This window comes from Acipenser ruthenus, chromosome 26 (assembly GCF_902713425.1).
Source record: "Acipenser ruthenus chromosome 26, fAciRut3.2 maternal haplotype, whole genome shotgun sequence".
Classification (NCBI taxonomy): domain Eukaryota; kingdom Metazoa; phylum Chordata; class Actinopteri; order Acipenseriformes; family Acipenseridae; genus Acipenser; species Acipenser ruthenus.
In genome coordinates, this window is record NC_081214.1 from 22282438 (window position 1) to 22307856 (window position 25419).

At 41.1% G+C, this 25419-nt stretch overlaps 1 long non-coding RNA gene across 1 annotated transcript; it reads right to left on the bottom strand.

Moving 5' to 3' along the window:
* Positions 1–1366: 1366 nt before the first annotated feature.
* On the bottom strand, positions 1367–9918 carry LOC131701697 (uncharacterized). Its single transcript, XR_009308954.1, has 5 exons — positions 9738–9918; positions 8419–8605; positions 2442–2547; positions 1940–2043; positions 1367–1760 (listed from the first exon to the last, which is right to left on the bottom strand). It is a non-coding gene; the product is annotated as an uncharacterized LOC131701697 (long non-coding RNA).
* Positions 9919–25419: the final 15501 nt, after the last annotated feature.

Below are 25419 nucleotides of genomic sequence, written 5' to 3' on the forward strand. Positions count from 1 at the left end.
TCCAGGATTCATTCTCCACTCTGTCCAGACACTTTGATCAGGTCCCTCTCTCATTTCTGGCACCCACAACAGTTGGTTTTGATAAATGTGAGGTATATCTGATGTTCTTAAAAACCACAGTTAAAGTACAAATAGAAAAATAGAAGAAAAAGAAAACTTTAAAGCCAGCAGTGCATTGTGTACCAGATCAGTGATCTAAGCTTCCATACAAAGAGGCAGATACTCAACTGCTGATAACCAGTGTTCTGCTCCCAACAGTTCAGAAGAACCTGCCTAGACAAAGCGGTGTTTCTGCTGCAGCCCCTGTCTGGGTGTCCTAGCCCTCCAAACCTCACCCCTCACCTGCAGCCTCTGCAGAATCAGCAGAGAAAATACAATGGGAAAGGAACCAGCACAGGTGCAGTGCACCCCTCCCTATCTGCCAGTGTACAAAAGAATGGGCAAGAGTTTTTCAAACCTGAAGACTGAACTTCTGATAAGGACAACAACAGTGTCAAAGAACAAGTAAGAAAAAGGATCAGTGAACTGCTCCCAGCAATGCAAAATCTGTTTTCTTTCTCTCTTTTGATCTAATAAAAACCCCTCTATTTCTTAATCAAGATTGTGCTTCTTTGGCAAACAAGTTCGCCAAAGCATAGTATAAAGAGTCCGTGTCAGTGACCTTTATAAATACAGTAGGGTGTTCCAAACTGAGGCAGCAGAGAGGTAATTTAATTTACTGTCATTACAGGCAGTGCAGAGAAACTGCAGTCTAAATACTGTATACTCAGTCTCAATCGATTGCATTTCGACTGCAGTGGTGACTTTCCTATGTATCCTTTCCTCCTAGCAACAGCTGCCCATCGCTGGCAACCTCCAAACTAACATGCAATTACTACTTGTGAAGCTCCTGCTAATGGAGGCCACAAAGACAGCTGCTGCCAACGCTTTGCTATCACGTGACTGTACTGTAAACGCCTATTATTTCTAATTGAGGCAGACACTCGAGGGGAATGGGGCAGTTAAAAGGAAGTCATCATATAAGCTTTGCACAGAGAAAAAAGAAAATTGCAGGTTAGGTAGCAAGTCGCATAATACAGGCCCCTTACTATACAACAATTCAGCCAACATGCAACTGCTGTAAATAAAACGCACTGCCAATCAATGCCTGCACTAGCCCTCTGAACTGCAGGACTGGGTGGCAAGGAGGAATCCCATTCTTCTTCATAATCACACTGCTTCTCTGGTCATTTCAGGCTGACAGAACCCCCGAGAAACAGAGTTCTGATTGGATAATTACTTTACTGGGCAAACATCATTATCTTGCTGGGGCTGAATGCAGATTATTTTCAATATTGCCCCCTGATTGAAAGTTGGAGTGGGGATTTGGGGGGACGGGGACTCCCTGTGCGACCTTCAGGCTAATCACAGCCAGACCAGTTCTGCCTACTTCCAGGAAAGGGGGGATAACACTAGTTTGTTATTTCTAAGGTCCACAGACTAAACTTCAAATGAATATCTCTCCTGGGGAAAGGTTGTTTTCAAAGCTGGGAATCATGTGTAATGTAAAAATGTTGCTGGGTGTTGAGTGAACAAGCAGATATGAATGATGTTATTACCCAATTACAGTATGCCTCCCACCTTGCTATACGATAACACGGGTCTTTTTGCAGGTTTGATTCAGAAATGAACTCCATTCTCCCTGTAATATTTTTGTTGCCATCTGATTGACTGATAGGATTGACCGGACTCTTATCCCAGAAGTGCGCATACTGTGATGCCTGGAACAACAGAAAAGTATATGAATTAGTATAGTCTTGTTAACATCAAGCCTGATCTGTTACAGCGAAACATCAGCAGAGAATTCTTCAGCCTCTGGATCATGGATATGGAATAATTATATTGCTGGAAATTTAATTCTACTGCAAGCAATAACAGATTTGTGCCTGCTTTTGATTACCTTGACATTGAAACACATGTGATTCCAAAGTTATTCTGAGCGTCTGTCTGTCTATTTCAGATTAAACTGTAGCGTGGGATCCTTATCTGATTAGATGTCAGCAGCTGAGGAATAGGAAACATCTTATGAGTTGGTTTAAGTGGCTAAAAATAAACCAATTGTGTGCTGGTAACATTCCAATACATTAAAAAAAAAAACATCTGGGCTGGGATACGTTAAGCAAATCGACGTTAATAACTTTCGTTGATTCTTCAACTTCCAACATTTAGGATGGGCCACATTTGAATGAGAGATGTCACAACACAATGGAACTGTCCTGTTTAAATGTGTTTAAATACACTGTACGGGTGTTCTCTTATTCCGTTTCAGCCCTGTACCCACGCACACAAAAACACCTTGGTTTCCTTTGCCAAATTCCTGATGAAGGGCACATGTTGAGACTACTTTTAAGGGATCAATTCAGGAAAAATTAAAGTCAGAGCAACAATAAAAATGTGTTTACCGGTCTCAGCGTTCGGCTGGACTGTGAGGCAGCTGGAATTATTTTACAGCCCTGTTTCCCGCAAACATCCAAGTGCTTCCTGCGTTCCTCCAGCTGTCGCGGTATCCTGGATGATGTAGGAAAGTAACTGCTAAAGCCCCAGGCTGGGTCACTAAGATTTATAGCACAAGGATATCATGCCGATATGTCATTTTCCTTAGAAAAGCAATAATATTTGTATATTCTGCATCAGGAATAATAGAGAAATAAAAAACATTTGTGCATATTTGAACTGGAGCAGCAATAAACACTTCCTTTGGCAAACCTCCCCTTTTTCAAGAGTTAGCACCTTGCAGATGTGTACTTTTGAATATACAGTACATACTAATTGTAAATGCAATTATTTTAATAAGTATCCCCTGTTGATGTGCTCTGCTGCATGTATAAAATCCAGTTCACAGAATTAGAAAATATGTGTGCAAGTTCAAATGACTACAACTGTACATCAAGTCGGTAATCATGTGCACAGAGTTGAAACTGGAACAGGTTTGCATAAGAGAGTCTTCTTGGCTTCTACCACTCTAGAGTTGTGTCGCGTGATGAACATGCAAACAGCTATAACGAGTACAGACTAGCACGTGTTTCAAGTAATTTACTCTGCTGTACACTTGTAATTTATCTGAAAAACCACAAATAAGACTTTCACTTGAAGACACTTTCCAAAAGGCTTGTCTATGAGTTTAATGGATGAAACGTTTTCAGATGAGCTCTAACTTACAACTTTCCTGCTACAGAATGTTTTTCACGAAACCTTATTCATTCGCATGTCCCTTGCAATTAAAACTAAGAATTTTGGGGCGTGCTTAAACATGCCTACACGGATTAAGAGGAGTTGAAAGATGAGAAAGAATACTAAGCTCGTCTGATGGTGGATCAAACTGATAAAAGTTCACGTTTACGTTCACACAAGCATTCCTACACTCCTGACCGTTAAACAGCCTTGAAACTGTGCCTGCAAAACAGGCACATCCTAAAGTGATCAGTCTGCTGTTAAATGGAGCGTTAAACATGGCAATGAGATGTTAATGCATGTTTTCTCAACGACATGCCGTCGAAACAGAAAATCATTTTAACTCAAGTTAAACGCAATGATTTAAACTACTAATCAGACCCGCCTCCCAAGCGTCAAAGGGGCTAAAATCTACAGAAATCACTGAAAATCAGTATATAATGATATACACTGTATATACACATACATACCCCACTGCTAGAAACAAAGAGAAGCAGAGAAAAACACTACAAAGAAAAGCCTGCGACAGACTGCTGAAAACAGCAGAGAAGCTGTTCTAATTCGACAACCAGCATTGCAATTTCAATTCCTCTCCAGCTCTTTGTTTCTCTAATGTGGCTCACATATTTGCAGGTAGTGCTTTAAACAAACAGAGAGATATGCATCTTTATTTAACGAGGGATTCAGTGGCCTGGAGAGTACTTGATTAGTTTACATGTAGTCAGGGATTGAAAGTGCACAGGAAACCTGTCAGGAGCTCATGCACTTCAGTCTTTTAAGTGGGTGATATTGTCTTCCTTGTCCTGGTCGTTTTACCTCATTTGATTGATCACATTTTATGCTTTGTTTTGGTTGGATGGCTGGCATTATGTGCACAACATCATTGTTTAATAGCTCCTTTGACACAGACACTCCCAACACCCCCTCTACTTTTTTTTATCACGTTACTGCTTTCATGTGCACTCTGAAAACTCACGTCACCTTTCTTAATTTCACACATACCAAAATACAGTAACTGGACAACTTGCACGTGTGCTACACAGTTCAGGTGACGTAGAATATATCTGGTGCTCCCCCATGCACTACAACGTTTTATAAAGTAATACATCCATACCAAAAAACATTTTCAGTGCACATCACAAAACTTGCTCTAAAACATTGTAAATTAAAATTGTGGAAGTTCATCATCTATATCTTTGCATTTTGCACACGTTAAAAATCTTTTTTCTAAATGCTCCTTAGGTTTTCCAAGAACTATCATTTTTGTAGTTCAAGAGCTTCCGTTTTCTCAAGGACATTATACAGTTCCCGGACACCTCAGTAAAAGCTTGTCTGAAGATGCACTGACTCATCATTCTCTTCTGCAGCTCTTACACTGAGCTATTACTCGATTTCTCTTTGTGTTCATGTGTGGGAAATATCGTTTAATGTCCTGTGATTATTGAAACTTGTGTATCTTTTTTTGTCCAACTATCTGAACAGCCCACCTGGGGAGATAACCACTTGGTTATTATTGTGAGTGGATTCTTCATCTAAAATCAACACAAGATTCAAACTCACACGACTTTAGCTAAATGAAGCATTTTGTGGGAAACAATTTCAACAAAATTATGTGTCACACCCAATTTAAAACAAACCTACAATTGACCACAGTATCTGGTACAAGCCTTATACAGGTTTACCATTGTAAAAGCATAGCAAAGTGTAATAAAGCATAGTGAAAGCATGGGACAGCACAGGTAAGAACTGTAAAGAATAGCCAAGTACGGTAAATTATATTAAAAAAACTTTCATAAAGTGAAAGGACAAGACTTACATAAGTTTAACTCCAAAGCAAAGCTTACTAAAATCGTCATTTTTCAAAATATCTCAAATTAAACCCAAAATGTTAATTCATTTAAAAGGCTCCTGGTTTGGAGTGTTGCTTGGTTGTCTGAACTGTTGATGCATTTTGGCCATGGATTACCCTACAGGTCAATGTAATTAACAAAAGAATATAACACACATCATAGACACAAACACACACGCACACAAAACTCCTCTGGAGAGCAGGGAAGTGATTCACTGCAGAAACATGTCTATTTCCCATGCAGATGTTGAGGAAACAAAAGCAGGAAAGGGTTAACCCCCCCCCCATACATAATTTACCTTTATTCCTGACAAGCTTCCCAAAAAACTTTGAAAGAGTCTGTTTAACAAGGCTGCCTGTTCAGTTACAATACCCCTGAACAGCGCTCACTCTCTCCCCCCTCCCTTTCTACAGTGTCTCATGTGGGTGGGTCAATGGGGGAGGCCCCTTTTCCACAACCCACACAGAGTCCCTGACACATCAGCCACATGACCGACTGGGGTTCTTATCCAAGGCAAACAGCTCGCATACATAAACCTGCTGCAGGCAGCTTCTCAGCACATTCACAGCTCTACTGAACTTGGCACTGGTTTGCCTCTCAAGAGAGACACACCTCCTCGGAAGATCACAGAGAAAGACGTGCCTTCTGTCTCGGAGTGTCGCTGTCACGCTTGCATACATACACTGTATATATATATATCCCTTGCCATTCAGGAGCACACACACACACACACACGCTGTTTTACACCACACAGCTAGCGGAGTGCCAGAGGGGAAAGGAGAAAATGAATGTGAAGATTTTTACGCTGGTGATTTTGATCTTGGTGTCCATGCTGTGCTCCGTCAGTGGGGGTAAGTGAGTGAGCTCTGGCTCTGTTGCTTTGCTACAATGCATTCTGGATTCTAAGAACAGAGGTTTAGCCAAGCGCTGGGAGTTAATCAGTTACAAGGACTGGTTAGCCTTCAATGTGGCAAACTTCACTGTGTCAGCACCTGGTCGTTCGCTGCAGTGCAGTGATTGTATTTTTTCCAACTGAGTGCTTAGTTTCCTAACTTGCTTTTACTGGTGTAAGGTCTCTTTGATTTTTGTAATGGGGTTTAATAGATGGACAAGGGTTATTTCTTCTACATGATAGTTAACCATAAAAAAATATGACCAACAGGCAATTTCTACTGATCTTTGTTTTTGTCTGATTTTTAAAGATGTTTCTGCTGTCATGAAATCCTATTAAAGCCACTTGCTATGCAGTTGCTCTCTTTGAAATAATGACACTGTATAGATGTAAATGTGCACAGAAACTGAGGAAAGAGGTTGTGAACAGGGTTTAGTTAGACTACAGTGTCACTGCAGTTCAGAAGCACTGTAGCTCAATCGTAGCTCAGTTTAAGATCACTATAATAAATCTTCAGCAACAGGTATAATGCAGTAAAGATGCAGTCTAACCACAAGTGTAATGTCGTATGTGTATTTCTGTAGTATATAGTATTCTGTACAGTAGATTTGGTGTGTGACTTCGGCAGCACAATAATTCATAAATTATTTAAATATGATTTTTACTGAGATTACTATATCATATATAGAGTCATAACTGTAAATCAGAGAACTACACAGTCCTGCAACTAGGTTTCCTTTAGGTTTTTAAAAAAAAAAAAAAGAGTCACGATTTTGGCAAATAAATATGCAGCAGTGTGTATTATAATGCATGTGCTATAACAACAGTTTATAAGTCTATACTAAACGCCTTAACTGTCATCTTAGTGGTTTGAGGCTTTTATTGTACTAGAAATATTTACTCTTTGGCATACTTCTTATGACAGATTAAACCCATTTGTCTATATGCTGAATAAACAAGAGCAATTGCACTGATGCAAGATTAAATAGCAAAGGAAGGTGTTGAAATATTAACCTGTTTAGTGTGCCTCAGGGTATGGTGTTTTATCATTTGAAATCTGCCTCGTTGTGTATCTGTTACATTATACAGTGTAGGGCAAGCATGAAAAGACATCAAAAAAAGAAATAATGAAACGAGAAGGAGAATTAGCAGGTTCCCGTCACATCCCTGTGATTACCGGAGCCCTTACCTTATAGAGTTAATTCCACTGACTGTAGCAGGAATCTTAAGTTAGAGTCTGTCATCCTAGACTGTCTAATGAAGTCTCAGTGGGAGACTAGACTCCTAGCCCTGGTTTGGTGGTAATCAGTAGTTTTTGCAATCTATAGATGGGAAAAGCTTGGGCACCAAGCGGCCACGCTGTGGGCAGGCTGCCAGTGAAGCCGATGATTAGATGGCTTCCTCTAGTGCAGGGCTGAGGATCACTGGGAAAGGTAACTGTGTGACACATGCTGTGGATGAGGGCTTTCGTCTCTAGCGCCGTCAACCCATCTCCATTCATTCATCACAGACAAATCAAAAGAAATATACAAACACGCATACACACAGAGAGAAAAGAGCGCTGCTGAGACGCCTCCTTTCGGATGCCTGGCTGACTTTCTCTGCAGCCCTGATCGAGCAGGTGAGCTTTCTAAAGGATGCCATGCTCTGATCCCGTGAAAGCTTGTGCATGCAAAAGACAGATTTCACGCAAACTGTCAGCATGGCCATTATTCCATATTCATCTTTGATGTATTGTTCATTCAGTCTAGCACCAGCATAGTCTTTTCAGACATGCAGTCTTATATCCCGGGTCACGGCAGAGCCACGGAGAGCCTGTTCTAAGAAATATGGTACTCACTAAAACAGCTGCAGGCTTACAATGTTTCTTTTCAAAGAAAGGTGGAGTATTATTTTTTTTTTTAAATCACCATTAATAGCCATGTACTAACAATACAGGAAGTGTTAAATCATCAACCCAGTACACTTAGCTGATTTCACTGCTGTATCTATCCAAGACTATATGCTTTACTGTGATCATGTGTACCCTATGGTGACGGTTCAGTGCCTAAAGGAATTAAGAGGAGGTAGTCACTGCAGAATGGTCATTTATCGCTTCAGTGCAATTTGAACACCTTGTAGAATCAGTGCTGGCCAGTCTGCCCATTGTGACCCCTTCACATTAATAGCAAAGAGTTATAGAAGCTGCTTATACATTTGAAAACCTGTATGCAAATGGAAAAGTTTAAGAATCGGTTAGCATGACGGTTGGGGGTCTAAATCCTGGGCAGGGATGAATTGGATTTACTCTGTCTAATCTACTCCAGCGTTGTGAGTTTAGGGGGGTTGCTGCTGATAAAGGTACAATCTCCTTTATAGACATCAAAGATTCCAGATTAAACGGGGCATCTAGCTTTTTGGGGACATGAGAACCTAGCGTGCCTGCTTGAGTGGGAGATAATTCAAACACATTCAGAAAGTGCTCACCTTGCTGTTGCTGACAGCCTGGGTTTCTGCAGAACTGAAAGAAGCAGCAGGTGCTCTTTAAAGATGTATCCAGGTACTCTAGATTAGTAGATTTGCAGTCACTGGAGAGCCAGCGGACACTGAAATATTAAACAGGCTGTAAAACCTCACAGCTGGTGGTCCAACAACTGCAGGTGAAAGAGAGCATCTGTAATAAAAAGGAATGGTTCACAAGGCTTTAAATACTGCAGTGCAGCCAACCCTATTATTAGCACAGAAAAGTAGCTGGCTGAAACCTTTCCCTTTTGGCTCGCTGCTTCTGTGGTGTTACAATGCTAGTAACCTGTTCTGACTTCAGCGCTACACAACAGTTTTGAAGAGATCTGACTTTATCTTAAGTGGGATAACTTAAGCTTTCTTACTTTATTATCCCCATATCGGACTGTGTCATAAAAACATATTATATATAGTTTGAAATCAATATAAATCAGAGCTACAGCTGCATATTGAAATTAATGCATGCATTTATCTTAAAGCTATTGTGGAAAAGTTTGAATGCAGTATCCTTTCTCTACATAGTTAAAAAAAAAAAAAAAAAAAAAACGTTGTATATTTTCACGAAATTGATTAGTATTACGATGCCTAGCCTACCTGCTGCACAGAAAAAGTCACTGACCACATTGGTGCTCTACCGCAGTCTTCTCTATCCCGCATTGCCAGGGACTGTATTAAACACCTGTTTTTATCCAGATCATTGCATTTCCAATTAAACGGCCAACTGAGTTAAAACCTCGCCTAGGTTACCGTCTAAACACAAGGGATAGCATCTTAGATTTCTTAAAGCATTTTCTGGGAGATAACGTTGCGCAGCTACGTTCCAAAAGCATTAAACAGAGAGAGACTCGTTTGTTTGGCAATAACATGAAAACTGCGTTCCAAATTTTTTTATTTTTTTAATTAAGATCAACAATTGAAGTAAGTTGTGCAGGCTTTCACGTTTGTCAGCCCTACGGGAGACTGAATTGCATACTTAAGTCGAAGGGTTTTCATCCTTTATACCGTGTCTTTCTTTTCAACATGAACCAGTCAGTTGAAACATAAATTTGCCTAACTAAAGAATAAAAAAAAAAAAAATCTGCACTGAAATCTGAATCCAGACAGGCTATTTCAATTATGTACAGGCACATTGGATAACGAGCTCGGAAACTCGTTGCTGCTGTGTCGCTTCCGGGTGTTTATTATTATTATTATTTATTATTATTATAATTCCTTTTTTTGTGTATAGAGTAGCTTCAATTTTTGAACATCCACATCCCCTGCAGGCAGCCGCACACGCATACCTGAAATCTTTCCATCGCAGTCACGTCTAATTGCAACGAAAAACAGCCTTAGAACCGCGGGGTTTCAGCGAGAACTCAAGTAATGATGTCCGCCAGCTGCTTGGTTCAGACATTAGTTACAAGGGAAAAGTTTGTTTTTTTGCTGGAAGGAATTGTGTGCTTTGAAACCATTCAAGGCATACCACAGTGTCCAATTTCTATTTATTTTCTCCCTTTTTGTTGTAAGCACATTTCCATAATACAAAAAAAACTAATTGTGCTAGCCTGATTACCTACCTAAATTAAAAACAAGTGTAGAAAGCTGCTTATCTATTCCAACAAATCCAATGTGTAGATGATTGTAATTGTGTGGCTACGATAAGGTGCTTCTATGCTATTGGCATACTGTCCAAAACAACATTGTGTGCATGGATACTTGCACACTGTGGCATGCTTTTTTACTGCAGTGACCTGCATATCTGTATCACCCTTTTAACAGGGGTAGAAATAAGACTCTGATTGCATAGCAGTTTCACCCATTCCAGGTTTTAATACAAGCTTGATTAGCCCCAGTGTATAGGTGACAAGCTCAGGTGTTGTCTTATTAAACTCCTAGTGGATGAAACTGCTATGTACTGGGAGTCTTATTTCCAACCCTGATTTTAATCAGGGTTGGTTCCCATGGGAGAAAGGATCTTTAGGGCCAGTGTGTTAAGAGTTGACATCCCTTTTGCCCCCTTCATGGTGTTATTGACACAGCTGGACTTGCACGGCGCAATTAAATGGATTAGTCTGGAATCTGCACATTTGAATCTCTAACCCCAATTGAAGAGCACTGCGAGGCTTGGGACACAGTTAATGATATGCTTCCAAACAGCCATGGCACAGTGTTGACGCAGTTTATATTTTACAAAGCGTGCAGGTTTTAGCTGATCGCAGCGTGACACAGTGTGGGGGGCACGGTTCACAGCTGATGTAAACGAGGCACCCCTGTCCTCAGCTCCATCTCTGGTGTCTCCACAGATTGGTGAATGGACAGATCCTGTATACGATTGTCCCAGTTGCTTAACCCCATGCAGTGCCTCAGCAGGCTAAGCCTGTTTGCTCCTATATTGAAGATCCTGGGTTAAAGTAGAGGCAGCCCGTTACAAACCCTGAACCTGCTCCCTTTGTGCTGTACATTGAGACTCTATCTAATTTACTAACATTGTGCAATAGTGCTACAGAAAGGTTCAATAACCTCATGCAAATGGTGCACTTCTGCACAGTGCAGAATACAGTAAATCTTCAAAGGAGAGCTGACTGTCCCTGCCTCCTCTTTTGGATGGACCTGGTTGCTATTTCTTATTTTTCTGTTAGGTTTTTTAAGCATCAGCTGTCTGTATTATATCATTGTAGAGGGTAAAGGCTGTCAAGCTAAATTTCAACACATTAAGACAGATCATTCATGTCCTGTCAATTACAGGACTGGATGGTGCTGGCTCAGCTTGTAAAAGGCTGCCATGGTATGACCCATGTTTAAATTGCTTGTAGCATCATGGCTTATAATCTTAGGATTCCCAGATGATATCTAGAGATTGCTTAGGTTAAGGTCCAGGTTGGTTGAAGAGTCAAATCAGAATTACTCTTTGGGGTCCAAAAACCTAAATCATATTGTACTTTGTGTGACTAAGCAAGTACGGAGCTGTTGTGAGTTCATCACGGAACCTGGCAGTTGAGGAGTTAAATCTGTAGCAGGGCTGTTTGTACACACGTTTTATCCACTTATTTTTTCCCCTGCAGAGTAGCGCCAGACAAAGCTATCCTTCATTCCACCCACAAGCCCGGCATTATAAAACAGCACAATGCCGCATATAAAACAGGAAAAGAGCAATACATTAAGAGCCATTACAATCACAACGATGAGAAAGAAAAGCCGGGCGGGGAAAGGGTTAACGCACCCTGAAACTAATAACGGATTCAGAGCTCGTGTGCACAAATTTGTAAACTCGGAAACTCGATTCATTCCCACTGACAATGTCACTCTTTTTGTTCCCGAACTGAGCTCCTTTCACGGTCGCTGCCATGGCAACGTGGTCTGAAAGTCCGCAAGAGGCTGGTACCAGTTTCTGCCAAGGCCCTCGGTTACTGTTGGCCATGCTAGAAGCAACGTCGCCTTTATATTCTACAGGAAAATATTGTGTATTGAATGTGCCGAGAAAGATGCTGCACAGCCGGCACTGCTGATCAAAGCCTTCTGCTACCCATACAGCAGGTGCGGCACAGACAAACAGACAGATCCAGTGTAAGCTACAGGGCCATGCTTTGACCTAGTTGCTCTGTCCAGCTTTGGTGTTGAGGATGAGAGACTAGCTTAACCACAAAACCTGTCCAACATTTTGTGCTTGAAAGGGTCTCGTGATGGACCTGATGCTCCCTGAGCACTGCGGTAGAGTGTTTCCTCCTTGCTCTAGTGACTACATTAAATATCAATTCATCCCCTTTCCATTGTGGAGGGATATACTGTAGATTGTTTGAGTAAATCTGCCTTGTGTTTGTAAATGGAAGTGCCAGTGACAACTCCCCTCTGTTTAAACTCTTGGCTCTTTCTCAGCAGGGTCAGTTATGGGTCAGACCACAATCACTCATTGGTATCTTTCCGCAACACGGCTGTGCTATTGAAAATAAGAAAGAAAAAAAATCAGCTTTTAGGTACAACCTTCATTTAAACTGTAGTAAAGTAAATGCCTTCACTTCAAAACTTTTGCCAATTGTCTATTTTTTGTTTTCTATCCGGGGACGAACTGAATTGAAAACTAATTCCACCATCCCCACCCAAATACGTCACAATTAAGAGTTGCTTAATTTGGATGCAGAAAGCTTTTGCAGAATTGGCAAGACACAAGTTTCCCTCCTTCACAGCCAGCTTGCAGCCCCTTTGTGTTTCCGTGTGTGTGTGTGTGTGTGTGTGTGTGTGTGTGTGTGCGGAAGTGAGTGGAAGTGTGTGCGTGCATGCTTGTTTCAGCCAGTGCAGTGAGGCATTGTGGCCGCAGTCTACAGGCTCTCAACAATAGCTGTGCGCGGGACACTGTGAGAACAGTCGCTTGTTAATATGAATGGCCGTCGCTGATTAGGGAATTCGTCCGCCAAGAACTTCTCTAAGAGAAGGAAATGATCAGATGGAGAAATCCATGGGCGTTCCTCAGAACCTCCAGCTGGATTCACTGCTGCAGCTGAGTCTGCGTCTTCTCCCCTGTCAGTGAGAACTGGCTGGCAAAGACTTGCAGGAGCTCAAAGAAACATGACGTAAAGGCTGGAGACCAAATCTAGAGACAATGGGGACACTATATCCTGTAATACCTTCCAGTGGAGCAACACTGAGATCTCCCTCAGTGCAGCACAGCACCCAGTTAAACATTCAAGTGTTTCCATATCTTTCTTGATAGACTTCATAGAGGTCAATCAGACTTGAAATATATATGCCAATGAGAACAAGATAACAAATGTCAAAGATGACAAGGTCAAAATGCTTTTGCGTACAGTTCTGTAGAATTACAGAATACTTTAGGCTGAAGCAGTACTTGTTTATAATGATATACAGTAGCAGGGCAGGTTGTGAAACGTGAATGAAATGCACAGTTTACCCTTGCAGAACTGCGGTGCATAATTCAGCTCATGCATTTAATGCATTTCATTTACTATTATTTTCTATACTTTTACCGTAAACTTATATAAGGTTACTGTTATTATATAGGCTCACAGTAGTGCTGCAAATGTTAAAGATTCAGTAAGACAAATTAGAAAAAAACAAACCTACAGTGAACTGTGTCACATAGTACTACACTGCTTGCCATGGTTACTGGAACCCAGTGATACAATTCAGTGTTCCATTCCAAACAATGACATCTACTTGTTTCCTCATCAAGTGCTTTGAAGTTGCTTATTTGCTACCTCAGTGAGACCCCAGAAAGCTTATGCTTTCTAACTAGAATGCTAGTGCACTAAAAGGCACTCTCCAAATTGCTCTGCTTTTTCTCAGGTACTAGACTGTGAGTTCTTCTTTGTGACAAACGACCGGCTGAACCGAGGTGACAGAAATCGTCTGCTTGAGGAGAATTTCTGGAGAAAAAAAAACGTTTCTGTACAAATGTGCTGCAGCACCATCCGCATATTTTTCATGGCTGCAAATATTATTAGCAGAGTGTCGCTGTCCGCCATTTGCTAATGATCTTCGGCTGCAACGCAGTGCTCCTGTACTCTGGGACAATGGGAGCGAACCAAAAAACTGTGCAAAATCAGTCTATTCAGAGGGCATCACAGTTAACTCTGCGGTTTGTAAACTGGTCCAATAATGGTCAAATTAAGTTTGCTGACCTCAGCTTAGTCTTCCAGGGGCATTGGAAATCTACCTCTCAGAATAGGCTCAGGATTGAATAGCAGGGGTGGCTGTTGAGGTCATGGTTTTTGAGGTGTGTTGGTGGAGCTTTGTGATAAAGCTTGTAAAGAGCCTTCCCATACCATGTCAAGCTGTAGCTACTGTAGTGTATTTGCCATGCAGAAATAAGTTATGCTCTTTACCGTGCTTCCCTAGATTTGCTTTACTTTGCACCTTGCTGTGGTTTAGTCTTAAACAGCTCCAGCTGGCCTGTTGGTTCAGCTCACTTTCTAATTTACATGCACGTGCTTGTAAACAGATTAGTTTGGTGCTAAAAAAAAGTTAATAAAAGATGACAGTAAAAAATGGCACCTGAGAAGTGAATGGCCAGACAGGAGGCAGTAATGAGATCGGAGCCATTTGTCATTAATCATTATTTTGGGTCCAGTCCAATGCAGAGGATTGTCAACGTATTCTCAGAGTGAAAGCACATTCCTGCAATTCCCAAATAATTAAACTTTAATCTGGGAATCACTGACAGGGGGCGGGAAGAGCTTTGTTTCAAGGAAAATAAATGGTTCCCATGTGTCTGATAATTTGATAAATGTGGGTATTATAAGAAATATTTCCTTTCAAACAAATCAAATGTTCAAATTTTAATAAATGTCATATTATTCTAGATTCAGATTCTTTTAAGTAGTGCTTGCATTGAAATGCTGAAACTCAATAAATGCCAACCAGTGTCCTTATTTGAATAAACGAAGAATAGGACCAGGTCTCAATGGATTACTATGCACAGCACAGACCCAACCCAAGACATTTGTAAAAGTTGAATATGGTATACCATGATAAAAGCACAGAAAATATCTGCAATGAATAATATAAGCATGATAAATCATACAGGTAGTAGAGAATGAGGAAGTAGAATGAAGCTTGGTCAAACCACCAAAGACCAGGAAAAACCATAGCATACAGGGAGTCTGGGAAACTGAAAAACTACTCTGAGAAGTCTAGCACTGAGAGTGAATGAAAATGTTCCAGTCTCAATGGGAGTCTGGTCAGTCTTATCCTGTGCCTCTAAATGCCCTTAGCTTTGGTGTAATCCACCTGCCACCCCCTAGCCCTTAAGTGAGTATGCCATGCCATTAAACCAGCAGACCAAAAATACTGCAGTCCATACATACTGCACTAAATTTTATAGAAGAATTATTGCATAAACTGCGCAGGTACAGTACTACAGTACAGCCTGCAGCTGCGCATTCATCTCAGGGCTGGCAGACGTGAGCATTACCCTTAATGCCCACAAAGGAAGCCACGTGGTATATTTTACAGACCACTTTCCCTTGGGCCCAGGAGAGGCTGACCTGATTCCCTCTAATGTTTCACTCACTTTCAGTTTTTAGGCTCTTTAAGCCCTGGAGTTAAAACATGCAGAATGTGTGCGGAATGGTTAAACTGTCTTTCTTTTTATAATCCAGTGAAACAACAGGGGGATAAAGCAGAGCTTAGGGTTCTTAAAGTAAAGAGGGGTTTGACATGCTAAAATACCAGCCTATACTGTAGCATTGTTTAAACAGAAAACAAATGACCATGATCTAATGGACGGGTGCAAAGCAGACAGACGTGTAAACAGATTTGCCTTGAAGCCAATATAAATTCACAGATTCTCTTAAGAATCACATGTGTCTGGGGAAATGCATTTTGATTGCCTCACTCCTAAGGGTAGCTAGTACCTGTCAGCAGCACCATGGAATGCTCTGCATCTTTCCCTGCATGGATGACTCTGCAAATATCGATTGGTCGAGTCTGCAAACCCTGCTCATAATATAAATGAGCTTTCTCTTTGTCTGCTGAGCTACTCAAGGCCTTGTGTTACTGTCAAGGGAAATATTCACATGTTTAAAATAAATGAAAACTGCACAATCATTTTTGTTACACCTGTGATTTAAATCTGCTCTTTTTTGGGGTTTGTATCCAGTCATTGTGGCATTTGGGGTGGCAGCTTCTCCTGTCTGATTTCACTTGTGAGTGGAGAGCAATCTGGCCATTAGCCTGTAGTGTGGGACTAATCAGACCGTCAGTTTCCTTTGTATGCATATCACAAACCACTTTCATAATTTGCACTAATGTGAATAAAGAGTCTCGTTAGTATAATTTATTATGCCAGTCCTGGCCGCCAAAAGGCTATTTCCTCAAATGAGAATTAGGATTGCTTGAGCACCAATGATCCATGTAAAGATGTCCAAATAAGATTAAACCTCTGAACTTTGATAATTTAGTATTGTGCAAAGCTGATAATAATATACAACTTTAATACCGCTGAGAATTTGATTTATTTCTTTATCTACTACAGTACACTTCATTTGTTAGATAGATGCATTTTTTTTTTAGTCTAATGCAAATTGTGCCCATATAGTTTTAAAAAAAAAGCTTGCCATTATTTTTTTCACAAGACTTTGAAGTAATATTGGCTGTGAAAAGGAATTCTTTCTGACCTAGTGTGCTGGCAGCAGCTTCCTTAAGGATCTGAAAAATAACCCAAGCTCTTTCCCTGGAGGAAGGAGGAATTTCTGGACACAATGTCAGTGATGTCATGCAGTTCCCGGGCAGGAAGAGGCAGCAGGGCTCTCCGTTTTGTTTTTCTAAGAACTATAACGTTAATTTGCCATGAAAGATGCGGCATTCAGGAAATTCTTGAGTTTTTCATTTTTTTATTTTTTGTGAATCGGAGATTGGTGCAGGATTCCTGAAAGGAAGGCGGTCGGTAAACCTCACTCTCAAGGTTGTTAAAAATCCTTAAGGATGCCGGGCTTCCTGAGAGTGGAGTTGGTATCCCAGAGGAAGAGGCAAGGTTGTGCCTGAAGGAAACCTGAATGCTGACACTTATAATAGTACCTACTAGCAAAAATAGCACCGGAATTGGCAAACCTTCACCTCTCAATTAATATTGCTTCCAAAATGTATTAGGGTCTACAGTCATAAGGTATTGTTATACTGGTTAACGCATAAGGGCTACTGATAGAAGATAGGCAGATCAAACAGCTTGTATGGTGTGGATCAAGGGCTCCACTGAAAGTTATTGCGAGATAGCTTAAACCATCTGTATACAATGGGATCTCTGCCTCATTGGTACACAATACAAAGTTCTGTGGTTCTACAGATCACTACAGTCTGAAAACAAACAGGCTGCTGCTCATTCAAATAAAAACTCTTGAAAGAGCCCCTTTGGAGCCAGGCTTGTTTGACAGCAGCCCGCATGCATCGCTCCAAAACACCTCTCACACCCACGCGCACACACGCACCTGCAGAGCACACCTGTAGCACCGCTTGAATTAATGGCATTCCTCTCTCTGTCTCGCAGGGCCCGTGGCCGCCCCAGAGGAGGGCAAGGACCTGGAGGAAGGGGGGAGCATCAGGAAGCTGGTGCAGCAGAACGCAGTGCGGAGCGCACAGGGCCACAGGCAGGCCAGCTGGAGGAGGGGCCGGCGCCCACGACCCCGCCTCTCACACAAGGGGCCCATGCCGTTCTAGATCAGGTAAGCAGGGCAGCAGTGCAGGGGCAGCAGGATTCACACCATGACAATATATATCTATCTGCAATAAACTGATATTGTACTTCTGTACTGTATAAGTACCCACAAAGGGATTCCAATTACAAAATGGGTACTCTGTGAAGTTCCATATATATATATATATTTTGTAAGGGGTGAATGTGTCATGACTAAGTCCCAGAATATACTGTACAGTATGTAGCATTTCAGATAGTGAAAGAATATGCAAATGACCATACTTGCAGACTGCTTGGAAGTATGAAAAGAGATTGATACTGTAGTGGTAACAGTCATCCTCAGGTAAGTCTGCCAGACAGCTGTTAGCAAGGAGGGACTGGTTAGAGGTACGAGCGGTTGTGTGTTCGGGAGAGACTTTGTTCTGCTGGATAGTGTGAAAGTACCAATATCTGAAATGCTTTTGTAAAGTGCTGAAAGAGCTTTGGAAATGTGCTTTCCAGACCAATGCTTCCACATATTCACACATACATATATATATATATACACACACACACTATTCCAAAACCCTGGAGAGTTGCTTGACTCTACTAAACAGGCTGTTATAGATTAATAATCCCAGACACTCATCACGGCTGATGGGAACCGAACTAGCATTTCTCCCTGCTGGATCAAAGAACTGCTTCACTGTAACAGAGCGAGGCTGGCATACAATTCTAATAGCAGAAATGAGGCAGGAACTCAGAACGACCTCCATTCACCACAACATAGTCCATTATTGCTGGCACCGGCTGGGAATCACATTTCTATAGCAGTTATTGGACGACTGCCTGCTTGTGTCAATTTCTGTATAAACTTGTTTCTGTTATATTGAAAAAGAGAGCAGAAATAATAATAGAAGAAAATGTGTATATTGTTCCTTGTGGTTCATGTTGAATAGATTACAAATTATGCTCAGGCTAAAACTCCTTTATTTAATGAAAACCGCTTCTTTAAAATAAGCTTTTAGCCAACTCAACGGAAAACAGCTGCACAGTATTTAAAATGTGTTTACGTTAAACTGAAGCAAAATGTTTGGCCTGTAGAATTAGCTCTGAAATATAACTGCAGTATAGCACTGCATTAATGCACTGTGACTGCTGTGTAGCTTAACTCCAGTTGCAGAGCGGTGACAGTGTCTGTGTGTACCCAGCACAGCCCCTAGAGAGACACATCATGGGCGTTACTGTGTGGATGTGGGCTTGAAAATACACTGTTTCCCGGTGTGTTTGAACCGGTATTGTCCCGATGTTCAATGCGCAGCAGATATTGCTTTTCATATTGAGCGCTGCTATTAAGAAAGCAAAGGATGTTGGGGGGCATAATCAGCATGGCGTGTCCTTTATCAAAATTCCTATAGAAAGCATTGCTATTAATGATGCAGTCACTGCAACATTACAATATAAAGAAGTTAAACTGGGCATTGCTGGGGTAGAGTGAAGGCCTGTGTGGTCCATTTTCCTGTCGTGGGTTAAGCAGCCCTGCAGTCCGCCGTGACGTCCCTGTCTAAGCACTCCAGCAGTCTAATGGAATTCACTTTTCAAGGAGCCAGCAAACAGAAAAACCCTGACAGCAGGACCACACGGCTTAAACCTGATACAGAAAACACACCAACTTAAACGGGTCCGATTCTCTTTTTTCTTTGTTTTAATGGGATGAGCGTCTTTGGGAAACAGCTGGACAGGAGCATTGTTCCTCCCAGTAGAGACTGATCCCAGACTAATCTCAGTGGGAGCTACAGGAAAGAAGGCTTCTTTGTGCAGGTGCCTGTGTGGATCAGACAGGAGGTAGGCTCCTCTGAGTGTAGCCTCAGGACTTGGCTTCCAGTACTGCAGTAGATACACTAGCAGTGTAAGGCTTGTGTGTTCTTTGCTGATACACTGTCGGTGGTTTCAAAAGGCTTTTTTGGGAGAGCACAGGATATTAGGAGGTGTTCCGAGGAAAAATGGATAGGGTAATGTTTAGTCTTGCTTACACGTCTCACCCACGTTTCTCTTCCCTTCTCACTTCCTGTATCCCCTAGATAAAGGTCAACCCACGGGAACCCTAATAGTTCAAATGCATTCATTCAAACCTGTAATTTAAAGGTGTAGACTCGCATTTCAAACATAACTGATACAAATGGCGTGTTTTCTGCCCTACAGTAGATATTGAACTCACATAGAGCAGATGTATGGCAGGGATTTAAAAACAAAGGGAGATTTTTTTATTATTTTTTACATAGAGACAGTCACGCTGCTTTTGATGAATCTGAACCACCCAAATTCAGAATTAAATGCCAAAAGATGACACTAAAGGGAAGAAAGACATCAGACACCAGTCTCCTTTTATGCTTAAGAAAGAAAGAAAGAAAGAAAGAAAGAAAGAAAGAAAGAAAGAACACATTTTATTGTGGTCAAAACTGACCTGTTTAAAGGAAGGAGTTTTATTTAAACTGTGAGGGTTAGAAAGGTATTCTCCTTTAACCTAAGAGACTGTTTAAACAGTACTTAAAAAAGAACAGTCCTTAATGTTTTGTGACTAGGGCCTGGAGTTACTTTACTAAAGGCACATGACTGCCGTGCTGGATGGCCTGCACAGTAGCCGGGGATTGGATGATACCCGTGTTTGTAATGCTCACTGGCTCATTCCTGACTTTTGAGGGAACGGAGCGTTCCCTCGGAGGTGCTGCTCGATTATCCGTTGAAGATTGCTTTTCACAGCTGGAGACTCTTCCACAGATAAAGCTGCTGGAGGGATTGCTGTTAATTAAGAGAGCAGGTGCAGAAATATTGCATGATATAGAGCAAGGGGATGGAGGAATGGAGATAAGAGAGGTAGAATTCAATGCCTGTGCACCAGAGGGATAAAAAGCGTGGGTGGTATTGCTGCATTTATGGAGTGCTTTCAGTGAGCGGCAGGCACATTTGCCTTGGTCCATGTTCTTTGGGTCTGGGGGTTTCATTCAATTAAAAAATACAGTATTGGTGGTGTTCAGTCAGACAAAAATATCTGCAATCTGCCTCTGAAAGGTCCTTCATTTAAAACATGCTGTGTATAAGGCTGAGCTTCTGGAAAGTTTAATTGAATGTAAACCAGAGAACAGGTAAACAATGCAGTATTACAAGAATGACTTATTGCTTATGAACAGAAACTACCGTGGTGTAAACAGGGCTTGACATTTCCTCTCAGACTGGTTGCTTCATCCAGCACTCAAACCAACTGCTTCGGTGTAACTGTTGCAGCCAAAAAGTATTAGAACAGGTGTTACCAGCTAGAATAATAGCAACAGGCTGCCAGACTGCTCTCTACAGTCATTCAGAGACTTCTTGTTGGCCACATGAAAAACATTTGCAGCAAATGGATTTAGGATTCAATGCACCACCTGGGCCCAGTTGGGACATGCAGGTGAACATTGGCTAAACCTCAGTTTTAGCTGCAGTTTGGCTGCTCTGTGTCACCCTGTAGTTTAAGGTTGGTACAAATCAAATTGAAAGTGCTGTTATTCACACTTGACTACAGGTATACAGGATTAACCTAAATCACACTACAACATGAAAATATAAACTGAAACTGAGCAACGAAGAACCCTGATCATGCCTGAAGTTAACATTCAAATTGTCTCCCTGAGTAAACTTGTAGTTAGATGTGGAAGTGATTCAGTAAAGAGGAGTATTGTTGCCTCGGTAGTGTTAGCTAGGTACAGTACAGACGCTATACTGTATTGCCTTGGGAAAAGTTGGCATATTACCTCAATATAATCTTTTAAAGAAAGTCAAACAGATTACCTTATGCAAAAAACAGTTTCCAAGCCCCCAAGCTTCAGACTGGGAAACCACAACAACATCACCAATGGAATGCAGTTTGTTTATGCAGTTCACCTGCACGGCTTTGAACTTGCATTTTCACAAGCCTGTGGTTGGCTGCATCCTGCAGGACGCTGCTTTCCTATTGGTCCTCATTCTCTTGGCTCAGTCTGGTCCGACGCTCATTATAATTGCCAGTGATTTATAACTCTCTAGTGTTTATCTTGATTGCAAAAGATTAGCCTGTTTGTGGGGTCACTGAGTTTTCATGTCAACCTCCCACTCTAAGCCTGAACTACTGCATGTGTATATTTGAGTTAACATGTCACTTATACTTTTGTGAACATGTCTTCTCAAAATGCTCCCTGCTTGAAATCACAGCCACTGCTGGTTGGCCAGTGTGACCAGAAGTACTATATACAGGTTATACTGCAGAGCAAGCAACCAGAATCATGTTCCAGTTCATTTTATTGTGGACTTTTGTTCTAGTTTTCTTTAGTCTGCTGTAGAATCACACTCTTACACTCTCTGTCTGAATTGAACACATGCACAACCAGCTTACTTTAACCCACTGCTGGTTAGTGCTTGCATTTTAACAAGGCACAGCTTTGAAAAGAGGTTAAAGAAACATCAAACATTTCTTTTTTATGCTGTCTGGCTAAGAGGCCAGTTTTTTTTTTTTTTCTCAAACTCTGTGCTCTGTGCAATCTGTTTCATTTCTCAGGAACCGTGATAATCTGCCTGGTGTTGAATTGGGTATTTCTGGCGGATATCTTCTACATTATGTCTTTTGAAATATTTAAACATTCATATCCAGATATAAATGCCTCACGCAGCAGTAAGCAAATTTATGCAGAATACAATCTGTCAGAAATAAAGTAATGCTAAATAGTGACACCTGCTGGGCGAGGTGGTAAATGAAACTTAACAGCCAATACTAACCCCCATTGCCCTTCTTGTTTAACAATATGAACAATCTTAGACTTTCTAGACAAAGGAAAATTATTTTTATTTATTGTGTCTTACTTAATCTTGTTTTTTGTTTTTTTTCCTTTTTACGCAGACACGGCTGAGAACACCCTCCCCCAGTTTCATTTCCCTTGCTCTTCTTTGCCTCGGGGGGCCTTGCAATGGGGGCCTAGTCTGGCCTGAAGAGGAGTGTCCTCGACTGCGCCTCCCTGTTTTTCAAGCAACTTTTCATCTGCCCAGAAGGACAAGCTGCTCCTCCGACATGAGGGGGGACAAAGCTGCAAGAATGTCTCTCTTTAATTTTGTCTTGCTTCTAGAGACCTTTATGTTTCCCTCTTTGTAACACCTCTCCCCTTGCATGACGTGTGGCTAAACAGGAGCCTTTCTAAATCAGTTTTTGTCTTAAAGACACTTTAAGAAGGTGTGGTAGCCTACTTCGGGTTTCGAATTAAAGGTGGTAGTCCATTTTTCTAACTCGTGGGCTTTCAAAACCAGTGTTGCTTTTTGAGCTTCAGATATTGTGTTGACTTGAATCCAAATTGTGGATAACACACTATACCTGTAAACAGGAATCCTGTGTTTGACAAGGCACAGCCATGTTGTCCAATGTTGCATACGATCCCTAGTAACACCACCACAAAATCTATAGTTTTCATTTGTAGCCCATCCATGAAAAATGAAAACAAACTTGAAGGATAAAGCTGTCAATTACTGAGATTAAATGAGTCCAAAATAATACTGTTCAATCACTAGACAAGTCAACCAGCCCCCTTTCCCTTCACAGTGCCTGCAATCTGACCAGCTGGCTTTTGGATTTTGAACGCCCAGAAAGTTACTGACTGTTACCTTTAACTAGGGCGTTCTAGAAGCCGATACCAGAGCGTTCTCTGTTCTGTGTATTCATCTATATAATATATATACCGTATATAAATATACATGTATATCATCTTGGCTGTGTGTAAACCACTTGCTTCACCCCCGCAGACTTTTGTAATGTCACGGAAGAGGCAGCTCAGCTGGCAGGAGTGCACCAACAGGGGGTGCCAGCGTTCTGAGTGTTTTTAGTACTCGTGATTTCAATGCCAGAAACGCACGCTTTTGAATCCGATGGGTGTCTGACAGCATTATTGGAATACAAAAATTTAGAGCCTTTCTGAAGAAACATGGTGGCTAAACAGTATCATCTGAAGGAAAGTCAAAATGTTCAGCATGTCTCTAAAGAAATAGAAGCTGTGGGATTTAATGTGCCTTTCCCAGCCGCCACATAACAGGATACAGTGTACATGACACCCTTGTGGTAGTAATACCCCAGGTCTAGCTAACCTTCATAATATTAATCTAAGACGCAGCTAAAATTGGATTTGTTTTAAAATAAATATCCAGACCTGATTCTGACCTCAGAATCAGTAGAAGTTCAAGCAAGAGCTGCCTCATGTTTTGTTTGGAAAGCTCTGGTCCTTCAGTAGATGAAGACAGAAGGCTATGGAAGATGAAGGTGGAGGAGGGGGGGGGGAGTGTGACAGACTACAGACAGATTATACTGTTTCACTTTTCACTGTTTGTTTCTTAAATGTATATCTTCACTTAAATCAGCTGCACAGGCTGCCTGGGGGGCTTGAAATGAGCCACAAAAAAAAAAAAAAAAAAAAAAAACACGAAGCACTTCTGAAGAGGGTTCACTTTAGAATTCGTTTCCAGGGAGTCAATCAAATAAATACAGTAGAGTTTTCTTAAACTTTTCAAAGAAAGTCTCACCCCTCTCTACCCCGGTATCTGGTCTTGCTTCTAAACCCCTGTGGTCCTGTGTTGCCGCACTTCTGCAATGCCTTTACACTGCATGAAAAATCAGCGCCCTGGTATGTAATGGTTTCCAGTACAGAACGGGATCTCATCCGATTCCCAATAGGGTTTCAAAAGGTTTATTTGGGATTCCAGCAGAGGTGCAATGGTTTTCGCTTGCTCTTAATCATTGGAAATCTGCACATGTTATCTGCTGCACATAAAATGTTTATTGTTAAAAGCTAGCATACACTTCTGATTTAATGTATGCATTGAATCTGTTTTCAGATTTTAAAAAAAGGTTCTTAAACTGTAGAATACACTGGATTATACGATTTGAAGTATGTTTTATTGTAACGGTAAATCGCTTCAAAGCAGAGGTCGGCCAGTCTATGGATTTAACCATGGATTTATTCTATGATACTTTAAAATGAGTCTCTAGATCTCACAGCAGGTAGAAGCTGCTCAGACTGTTACATTCTAATGGAAACTCTTAGATACCAGAGGAGAACGTCACAGCTTTCTTCATGGCCTTTTAGCAGAGCGTACATCACAGATTGGGGTTTCTCTCTCAATGAAACTGCCAGGCCTGTCATGTTGTTCCTACGCCCTTGCGAACTTGTTATACTGGTATGTTTTAAGACATTTATCAGAGGATTTCTAAGCTAATCAGCAAATTGTTGACAATAGGATAATAATGGCTACAACATTGATATCAGCTTCAATTGACTACCCACTGTAAGCAATGTTTAGACAGCATATTCAATTTGTGTACTTATGAAACCCCCTCCACCCACTGGCTACTTTGCTGCACATATTACAGAAACATTGAACACGTTGATTGTATATTATAATGCAGTGTCAATTTGGTTTTTCTCTGTGACCAGATGACCCACATCATAGCGCTAATCTGATTCGCCCAGCCAAATGCATTGTTTGTGTTTAGTGTCGAACACGGCACAGTGTATCTGAAATGGTGGTTGAATACTGTGTACATATTTCAATTTTGTGCTTCTAATTTATAAAGATAAGCTTTAGCTCTCTGAGGACTTATTTTCTTTTATTCGTAGCTTTGTCGGTTTTGTTGTTGTTTTTGTTTTCTATTTCTGTAAAGTGTGTAAATATATCTTTATGATAATAAGTAATATTAAAAAATATATATCTTATTTTAAGAAATGGATCTACTTTGTATTTGTTTTTTTTCCTGGGTCTCAAGTGAGATAATTTGACTCTGTTTACATGGTAGCAGTTGTCATTATGTGCTTTCAATG